A 10425-nucleotide genomic window follows, 5' to 3' on the forward strand; every position below is an offset into this window, starting at 1 on the left:
AGATACAAAATTTTTTTTATCAGTCTGAGCTTTCCATATATCTGCCCATCTAAGACCTATGTGTCACTTCAGGGAGCTTTCCTGACGCCCCTGTACTAAGGTGGCCCTCCCTAGTGTATGTCTCCAAGTTTACTGCTCATTACACTTTAGTCGTAATTAGTCACTTAATGTTTTTCCTCCCCTTAAAGCGAGGGAAGCATAGGAAGTAAATCTTTTTCATTATGGATGTCCTCTGTGTCTGGAATAGTATGTCATTTCTTTTTTTGGTCTCCCAATCCCATTTGCTAAATGATTAAATACATGGATAAAATTGCTGTTTTTCAATGTTGTTTCATAGCTTTTTTTCATTCTACTCATCAGCAGTAAGCCCGTAATAGTGTGTATGTTGGATGTTATAGGTGTCACATCATTTAATCCTTTAAAACACCCTATGAGAGAAATATGATTATCATCTCCATTTTATTAATAAGAAAACTGAAGCACCAAGAGGGTAGATAACTCCCCAGGGTCATACTGTTGGTAAGTGGATCCAGGATTCACTCTCAGGCAGTCTGGCTCCAAATTCCACAATCTTTTTTTTTTTTGGCCCATTTCATTTTTCTTATTATTATGGTGACATTGATGAACAAAATCCAGTAAGGTCCAAGTGTACAATTCAACAGTAAGCCACGTATATTTTGCATTGTATGTTCAGCATTCATTGCTAGAGTTCTGTCACCTCATATTTGACCCCTTTTATCCCACCTACCTCCCCGCTCCTCACCCACCCTCTGGTAACCACTAGTTCATTGTCCATGTCCCTGAGTCTCTGTTTGTTTGTCTTGTTTGTTTGTTGCTTTTAGGTTTATATCCCACATATAAGTGCTATCATGTGGCTTTCAACTTTTTCTGTCTGGCTTACTTCGCTTAGCATGATTATCTCAAGGTCTATCCATGTTGTCTCAAATGGCAGTATTTCATCTCTTCGTATAGCTGAGTGACATTCCATTGTATGTGTGTATCACATCTTCTTTATTCAATCATCTATCGTAGGACACTTCAGTTGCTTCCATGTCCTGGCCACTGTGAATAATGCTGCTATGAACATTGGTGTGCAAATGTCTTTTTGGATATATGTTTTCAAATATTTGGGGTAAATTCCAAATTCCACAGTCTTAACTACCAGATAATATACGATCTTTATGACCAATTTATCTTTAAGGGTTTTAATAATCGAACATCAATGTGCAAATAAATATCTTTTTGGATATATGTTTTCAAATATTTAGGGTAAATTCCAAATTCCACAGTCTTAACTACCAAATAATATACGACCTTTATGACCAATTTATCTTTAAGGGTTTTAATAATTTTACTCTCTCCCAGTGTACCCATCTCACTACACTCTTACTAACTTTTATTATTGGTTACTCATTATTTAAATCTGCTTTTCTTTGATAAAAACTTGAGATTGAATATTTTTCACTGTTTATTAGTTTCTTGTATTTCTCTAGAAAATGAGAACATATATGTTTCAATTGAAAGAGATAAAGGCTAAAGAAGGACCAATAAACAGACTACTGTCTGGGGCGGACCAGCAGCCGAACTAAACTAACTAGAGTGTTGCCCTTCGAGACTAGGAGGCCTGGGAAGAGGGGCCATGAGCAAATGTCTCCATATTTAGAGTGTCGTTAATTTATACTCCAAGCCAGGGTTCTTCAGAGAGGAGAGGGGCATAGTTACCAATTACATCAACACAACAGGTGCAAACCAGGACTGTCCCAGGCAAACAGGGATATAGAGTCTGCTTACCTATTTTTTTACCTTAGCATCAGGCTGGTTCTATTTCTGAGCTGTGAGGGCTGTTACTGGTTACCCCAGATAGTTTTACTCAGCATATCATGTGGGCCATGCTCATTTTTTTAACATTTCAGACATTGCACAATTATTTGTACTGTCCCTTTCAATGTACCCTCTTGGGAGACGACATACCTATTCCAATGATGTTGCAAATGTTCAAAATATTTTTTGTAATTCTATTTGGCATGACCTTCTGAACCAGTTCACGGCCTTTTTAAAAAGTCAGTTCGTATACATGTTGTTAATCTTTTTATTCCACTTAGCTCCTTGCATTGAGAGACACTCAATAAATATTTGCTGAATTCAGTGAAATGGAATTAGATTCTAGAGCTCAAAATTACCCTCCAAGGATGAAGTTTCATTATTATGAGTCTATTCAGTAGGCCACAAGTCAGGGGAAAAAAAAACTGGAAAAAAATATATGTTCATCGTACTTATCTCTAGGTTTTAGAATTATAAATAAAATTTCAGAAAACAAAGAACAAGACAAAAATCAAAGCTTTCAATATGAATATGTATAACTTTTAAATAAAGAAAATTTTATTTTATTTCATTTTTACCTAGTATGTCTCAGGTAATTCCAAGAAAAATTTCTCAAATATGTTACGTAAGATTACCATTTTGGGAATATGTGTACAGCTTTCAGAAGTGATTACTTTGAAAGGGACAACACACATTTAGATGAGTACATGCTGTAATGTTTGCTTAAAAAATAATTCACTACTTTATAATCATGCTTCTATTTTAGATATTTTCATGAATATACGTCATGACATGGATCCTATGAGGGACATGATTTTAAAAATAAGAGAAATAAACATTCAAGAAATAAGCAGATGACACGTAGGGTCAGGGCACGTAGCCAGCTAGCCGGGGAGTAGTCTCTAAAGCTGCATCTCCTCTCGGACTGTGAAACAGAGCACGTCAGTGGCTCATCTAGAAGTTCTGCCCAGCGATAAGCAGTGTGGACATTTGGCTGGCCAGGTATTTGGGGGCTGAAAACAAGCTTCATCGTTCCAGTTTTATGAAGCAAAATAAAAGTTCCAACAATTTGCCTCCATCGGTAGTGTGCTGAGGGACTGTCAAGTTTTCAGACCAGAGCATTGAGAAGGTACACAGAGGACCCACATCAATACGCATATATTTCTGTCAACTGCATGACCAACTAAAACAGCCACACCCTCAACACAAACTGGCCCATAAACCAAGAGCTAATTAAACACAAACAGAGTTGTTATCACTCACCGCTGGTTGGAGTGGTGTAAGGTAAGAGTGTCCTGAGCGAGAGTGTCCATGTCAATAATGAGGCTTTCTATGAAGAACTTTCTTAAACTTGATGGAGAAATGAGAAAGGGAAGAGGGAGAGGGCACTGTGGCTGGTGGCTGAGAACTCAGGGCCGTCCAAAGTCAGCAGCCTTATATATGAAGGAGGCCATTTTACCAGCTCTTTTTAAGCCTGAGTGACTGGAAGGGGGCCATGTTCAGAGCAGATGTTCCTGTGTGACTGCTGCTTTCTCTGTGGGTGAATATGGGGCTGGGCTGTAAAGAAGGTGGGGACAGTGGGAAGCCAAAACTGGTTCCCCTCTCCCCATGGAAAGGAGAAGCGTGCTGCCCGTCGTAAAAAGAAAACATTATAAAGTGCCTGTTTATGTGCTGAAGTAATTTCTAATTACTGGAGGCAGGGAACGTGGTCTGGTGTGGTTAAAGGAGGGTGCTCAGCACCAGGACAGTGACCATTCTGTTCTCCTTTCTGCCCTTAGCCTCCTCGTGTGACTGGCTGAGGGTCACCTAACCTCCTCTCTCCTCAAAACTCTCAGCTCAACATTTAGGTAAAACTTCCCACTCATTCAGCACTTAGCATCGGGCATTCCCAAGCCCTTTAAAATTTTAGACTAAGTAATAGTATTCCTTCGAGGCCGGAAATTATTATCATGAGGATGATGATGCTTTTAGTTGATGGTGATCAACGGCGACACAGAGTTTAAGTGATCTCCGTCCAGGAGCTGGACTCCCGAGTGTGGGTAAGAGCTAATCTAGGGGCCACACCCTGGCTGACCACACCAGGGAGCCCCCAGACGCTCTGAGGATACATGACTTATTCATTCAGCCTTTGGGGCCATTCAGATCAGGGATTAAAGAAATACAAAGCGTTTTGAATACAGACGGGGGCTTTATTTTCACAAAGCCACACGAGTGTTCCTGAACCCTCAGCTCGCGGGGCCGAGCGCCTTCCTGACCCTCTTCTCTCCCCTGGAGACTGACGTGGGGGCAGACTGTTGGAACTAGACTGAATTATTGCTTTCTCATGTTAGCTGTTAACTTTTCTCTTTAGAAAAATACAACATACTCCTTAGAAAATAAACTTTAAATAAGCAAAAAGTACACAGAGTGTGACAAAGGGGGAAAAGAACAATATTTTCTCAACACTTGTCCTAACCCCATCCCTAGCCATTCCAATCAAATTTTCTAATTCTAAACACTGTCCACTTCTTTGTACGTCCTTTCAAGCAATCACAAAATTGACATAAATATTCAGGAGGCTGGATAGCTAACTGACAACTCCATTATTCCAAGTTCTTGAACCTCTCTAAGCTTCAGTTTCCTCATCCGTAAAATGGAAAGAATTATATTGCCTACCTCACAGGGATATTTTAAAGATTAAATAAGATACCACTTTCTATAGTTAAATAAATGTACACTATTATTTTTAAGAATATATACACTCCTTTATTTTACAAAATAGGATCATTCCAAGCATGAGTTTTGTAAAGTAGCTTTTTTTTTTACCTGGCCTCCTGCCATAGCAAAAAGAATTTCTCCCCATCATTTGCAGAGATGGAGTAATAGTCAGAATTAACAGCCAGTCTGGCCCAGACACTGAGCAGTTAGGAAAATACACTGAACAATCAGAGTAGATGCCAGGCAAAAACAGCAGGTGGATGCCAGCCGAATGTTGGCAATGTCTAGGGAGCAACCTTATTCTCTTCTGCCTAAACCATCCCCTTAGTTCCTTTTGAATGTTTCATCATTTTTAATAGTGCTTCAAAAAACCGGCTTATATATTTTCCATTGATCGTGTCGAAGAATGTGGTCCGTGTAACTTCTATCCTTTGAAATGGGTTAAAAATTATATTTGGCCTATCACACGGTCAGAGTTTTTGAAAATCTTTCATGCATGTTTTGAAAGGATACATATTCTGCAGTTGGTAGATGTATGTTTTTATATGCTCATAAAATTATGTTAAATATTACAGCTTTGTCATGGCTATTCTTTGGAGGAATTAAAGAGAACTAGGTCTCCCCTTGGGGTGAAATGGTGCCAGGTCATGGCAATATCTTTAAGAAGCTGGTTGTGAGTTGCCCAGTAGCTGACCAGCAGAGAGCAGGACAGTGGTCTGTGAGATAACTGACAGGAGTCAGATGGCCATGACAGTGGAAGGGAAGGCGTGGGCCAGTGCAGGAGTGTGTGTGGACCGAACACGCTCGCCACCACTCCCACGTACCTGAGAGGGGAAGGAGCCTTGAAAGAAATCCTCACCCCACTATTTATATACGTAGGGACTATTGGACTTACATTCATTTTAGAGAGTAAGGAACTAGAGAGAACAGAGATGAAGCAAATAACTTAAGCAAATCTATGAAGCTACTTAGTAGAATTAACATGAATGGAGCCCAAGTCTTTGGATGGCCATTTTCCCTCATCCTGAAAGTGGTACTGTGAGGGTCAGAAGTTTCCATCTAGGAAAACTGAGCAGAAGGCAAAAAGCACCTTTAACTTCATTTTATTCCTGTCGTAGTGAGATATCCGCCTATTTGTATAAAGAGCTTGATTGCATCCTAGAATTCTTGTTTGAGCAACAAATTTAAACATAGACTTTGCTGTCAAAGCTCTGTAACTCTGTATCCACTGTCTGATTCCATTTTAAAGACATCCTAAAGGAGGCAGAACTAATGTATGGTGATAGCAAACAGAAAGTAATTGAGAAAGGAGCCAAGGGAATTGATGGGAAAAGCGGCACAAGGGAACTTATTTGTTCTATATCTTATTACAATCATCAAACTCATCAAAGTGAATACCTGAGAACTGTTTCATTTTTTAAATTAAACTGCAGTAAAAAATATGAACTAAATAAGACTAACCAAAACACCATAAAAATAAAAAGTATATTAAATTAAAACTGTTGCTCTTCAGAGGCATAAGTAAAGACTCAAGACTCAGGGAGGTAAGATTCTTTGTCCTTCCTGTTGTAAGGGAAAAGGTTTCCCCACGTTACTATGTGTCACATATCTGTCTCCTTTTTATCTCTCACTGTCACTGGAGAACAATGCCATTGACAGACACAGTATGATTACCAGGCAAAAAAATAATATTATTACTGGAAAAGTTAGCAAGTTGTTTTCAGCAAAATCCTTTCCCAAACACGGGGTTGCATTAATTTCCTTCTATTCTCTGACACTCCAGTCTCTGTTACAGATTTTTTAAAATAAACTCTAGTATGGCCCTATAATTCTAAGTGCCATATATTTCTGTTCTTCGGGGCTCTAGCTCAACAAGATTAATCTAAGTAAAGTAAGAGCAGGCTCAGTTTTGTTTTGGGGGTGGGGAGGAGGTTTACTGTGACTCTGAAAAATTTTACACTACTTTATTGGTCTTTTTTAAATAAATGTATATGGTTTTCTGATTTATAAAGGAAATATACCCTTAGTGTAAATAAATTTTATCCCAGACTTAAACAGTATTCACATTTAGATATACTTTTTTGGGTTGTGTTCCATAGTTGAGAGCATGTTGTATACTCAAGTTGTAGTCACCTTTTTTAACATAACATTATAGAATAAGAATTTTCTGACACTGTTGGAACCACTTTCTAATGCAGAATATGCTTGATCATAATTGCTCCTTTATTTTTGAATTGGTCAAATAATGCTATCAACTTTCAGTTGATACTTATTTTCCTGTTACATCAATTAACAAATCAGTTTCTGTCAACTGCATTTTTTCAAGTTCCATGCTAATCGAAATTAGATAACATTTGTCCAAAATAATAGGCAGATTGTGAGCAACTTAAGGACAAGGATAAAATTTCTTCCATCTTGGAATTCTCCACAGTACCAACACATGATAGGAATTAGATAAGCACTTGTAGATTGAATGAATGCATGAACTGTGGCCATTTGATATTATTTCCAGGAATCAAGATTTGAGAGAGAGGTGGGTAGAGCTCAGTGCTTATTACTTGCCTTCTGGAAATAACTATACTGAGGAGTCTCAAGCAAAAGCAGAATAACTTCTAAACTGGTTCTTTCCTGTTCTGTATTTGTTAGGTGCTTTTTAATGCCAGCATGAACAAATGCTGCTCAACAAACTTGGTTTAAAGCTTTTAAATGTTCTAGCTATAAATTTTCTCGTTAACTAGTTATCACTGAATATAATTTAGAATTGCATGCTTTGTGATGTCTCCTTCTATTATTATATCAGTTGGTTATTAATTGAATATCATAGAGGCCTTTTAGAACAGAAATTCAAGATATTCTAGAGATTCTTTATTCATAGATTACTGAATCTTAAAAAGTTTAGAGCTGGAGAAGACCTAAGTGGTTATCTATTTCAAGACTTCCTTTTAAAGAAGAGGCAGATAGTCAATTGATTTACCAAGGTCATTGAGCTAAACAGAACTGATGTAGCAGTATTTTCACTTCCATTTTTGTTTATATGACAATACACTGCCTCACGTGGATTTACTCTATGGTTCATTAAAAGCAACTCATGTTGAAGAAATATTTTTATTTTTGAAAGAATTACTAAGAAGATCAGAATGATATGTAAATATATAATGTATCTGGACTTTGACAAGGTATTTCATATCTTTGTTTTTATATAAGAGCAATATAAACTGGATGCTGAGACAATTATCGTTTTTAGTGATTCATTTTCTTTTTTGAACTTGTGTAAAATAATACAGATACATAAATATGCATAAAGCATAAATATATAACTTAATGAATTATAAGATAAACACATGTATAACCACCAAACAGATCAAGAAATGAAACATTGTCAGTTCTAAATAAGGGCTATTATGAATAATGGCTGGGGTTTTTTTCATGTATCCTGGATACATATGTATCCATTTTTGTTGAAGATGCACATACATTATGATTCAGCTATTCCATTCCTAGGATCATAATATATGTGCACCTTCAACTTTAAGAGATAATACTTAGAGTTTTCCAAAATTTGTAGTCTCACCAGTTATGTATGAGATTTTCCATTGATCTGCATTCTGACCAAATGGGGCATTGTTAGGGTTTTGAATTTTTGCCAATCTGCTTTGTTTGTATACTATGATAGTTTTGATTTGCATTTACCTGGTTATAGGTGAAATTGAACAACTTTTCATATGTTTATTAGGTAGTTGGCTTTTCTTTCTTTGTGATGTGCCTGTTCAAATCTTTTGCCTACTTTTCAGTTAGGTCTTCTGAAATTCTTTGTGTGCTCTCGTATGTTCATTAATTATATGTGACAAAAACATCTTTTGCCACTCTTACTTTTGCCTTTCCATACCCTTAATAATACTTTCAGTAAGCAGAAATTTTTAATTTTAATGTAGTCAAGTTGAGCAGTTTTTCCTTTTATGATTAGTGCTTTTTGCATCCTATTTAAAGAATCTCTTCCTGCTCTGATGCAATAAAAAAATATTCTCTGGTATTAATATCTAAAATCTTTATTGTTGTGCTTATCACATTTGAGTCTATGATTCGCCTGGGCTGGTTTTCATGTCTGGTATGGTAGAGGATCAGATTTCCTTTTTTCCTCTGTGAATACTCAGCTGTCTCAGCACCATTAGTGAAAAGACTGTGCTTTCCTCAATGCTCTGCAGTGCCATCATGTCCATAAATTAAGTCTCTTTATCTGGGTCTCTTTCATAGCTCTCTTCTGTTAAAATGATCTGCTTATCTGTTCTGACAGTACCACACTGTCAGGTATTAGAGCTTTATAATGCAGTTTCATATATAGCAAAACAAGTCTTTCCTTCCTGACTTTATTCTCCAAAAGTTTATTGGTTTTCTGATCACGGTGAAGTAACAGAGAAAAGGACAAAAGAAAGGAAAAAAGGAACAAGGGAGGGAGGGAGAGAGGGAAGGAGGGAGGGAGGAAGGGAGGAAGGAAGGGAGGAAAGAGTCAAGGAGGGAGGGAGAGAGATCCCCAGGACTCTGCCATCTCTCTCCCAGGATCAGGAATGTTCTAAACAGGTTTATGAAGGTGGAGATTTTTGGTTTATGTAGTATTGCTTCTGAAATCTTCAGTTTAGCACTCCTCAATTTTAGAATCTAAAATATTCAGCTCAACCTAGTAGTATGTATTGAACATCTACTATGCACCAACCTTGAAGTAGGTATGAAGAATTCAGAAGAGAAACTCAAAATAAAAATCACATATTCAGAGCTCATTTATTTATTTTTTTTATATTTTTAAGCTTTGAACTGTGAAGATTAGAGAAAGGACTTAACTTCAGATTTTACTATAATTTCTCCAGAAAAGAGACATCTAAGGTAATTTTGAATACCCAAGTCTAATAGAACTTAACCCTTAATCCAATCTGGAATTTAAAAAAAAAAAACTGATTAAAAATTTAAAAAAATATATCCCAATAAACCACTTAAAGTACTTAGAGAGCACAGAACTCAGATACATTGACTAATGCTAAAAATGAATCACCGCTGTTTGTCGAAGGATGAATCATTAGACCAATGATACAGCATTTGGTGGGTATGCCAATGAATCTTAGAATTGATACTACCAGGAATAATTGTCTACACTTAACCTTTTAAAATCCTCAGAAATTTTTTCTTCAAAATAAATATATCTCAGAATATCAATGTAGAAAGCAAGAAAAGTAAAGCACCTCTAACTGCTAAGTAAGAGTCCCTACCCCTCCAAACTGCTTCACCCTCCTCTTCACAATCCATAGCCCCTGCGTTATTCCTGGGGCACCCTTGGGGCCAATGGAGGCCTAAAATGAATTACTAAAAATGAATATTTCACATCAGAAATAATTGTCTAAACTGCTAAAATAAAAACTAAACTTAATTTAGTAAACCAAGTTGGTTCCTTCTCTTTTGATTCTAAATTGGTGCTGAGAACAGGGCCTGGCTCCTAGTAGGTGATCTGTAATGGCTTGGATAACTATCTGTAGAAACTAGAGATTTTTGGCTTATCTAGAGGAAAGTCTCTAAGAAAGCCAAGAAGGTCCATTTGGGAAAGTTTTTTGTTTGGTTGGTTGGTTTGTTGGTTGGTTTTGGAATTTGTTTTGTCTTGCTTTGTTTTTATTTTTCTGCCTATTTCTTACTCTAAGGAATATTTGTAGCAATTACCCTAAATCCCTGGTTAGAGTAGTCTGTAGAACTATATTACATAAAATAGAACTTTGTCCATGGAGCATTACATAGCTCACATGTCACAAGGCAGATGAAAACTGAGCTACGTATTGTCTTTCTTTCCTCATAGAATGAGAATGACCTATCCCCTAGATTTCAGGGCTAATGATTTCATGGAGCTTAACTGAACCTCAGGCAGCACGAAGA

The sequence above is a fragment of the Pteropus alecto genome, unplaced genomic scaffold (genome assembly GCF_000325575.1).
Source record: "Pteropus alecto unplaced genomic scaffold, ASM32557v1 scaffold152, whole genome shotgun sequence".
Classification (NCBI taxonomy): Eukaryota; Metazoa; Chordata; class Mammalia; order Chiroptera; family Pteropodidae; genus Pteropus; species Pteropus alecto.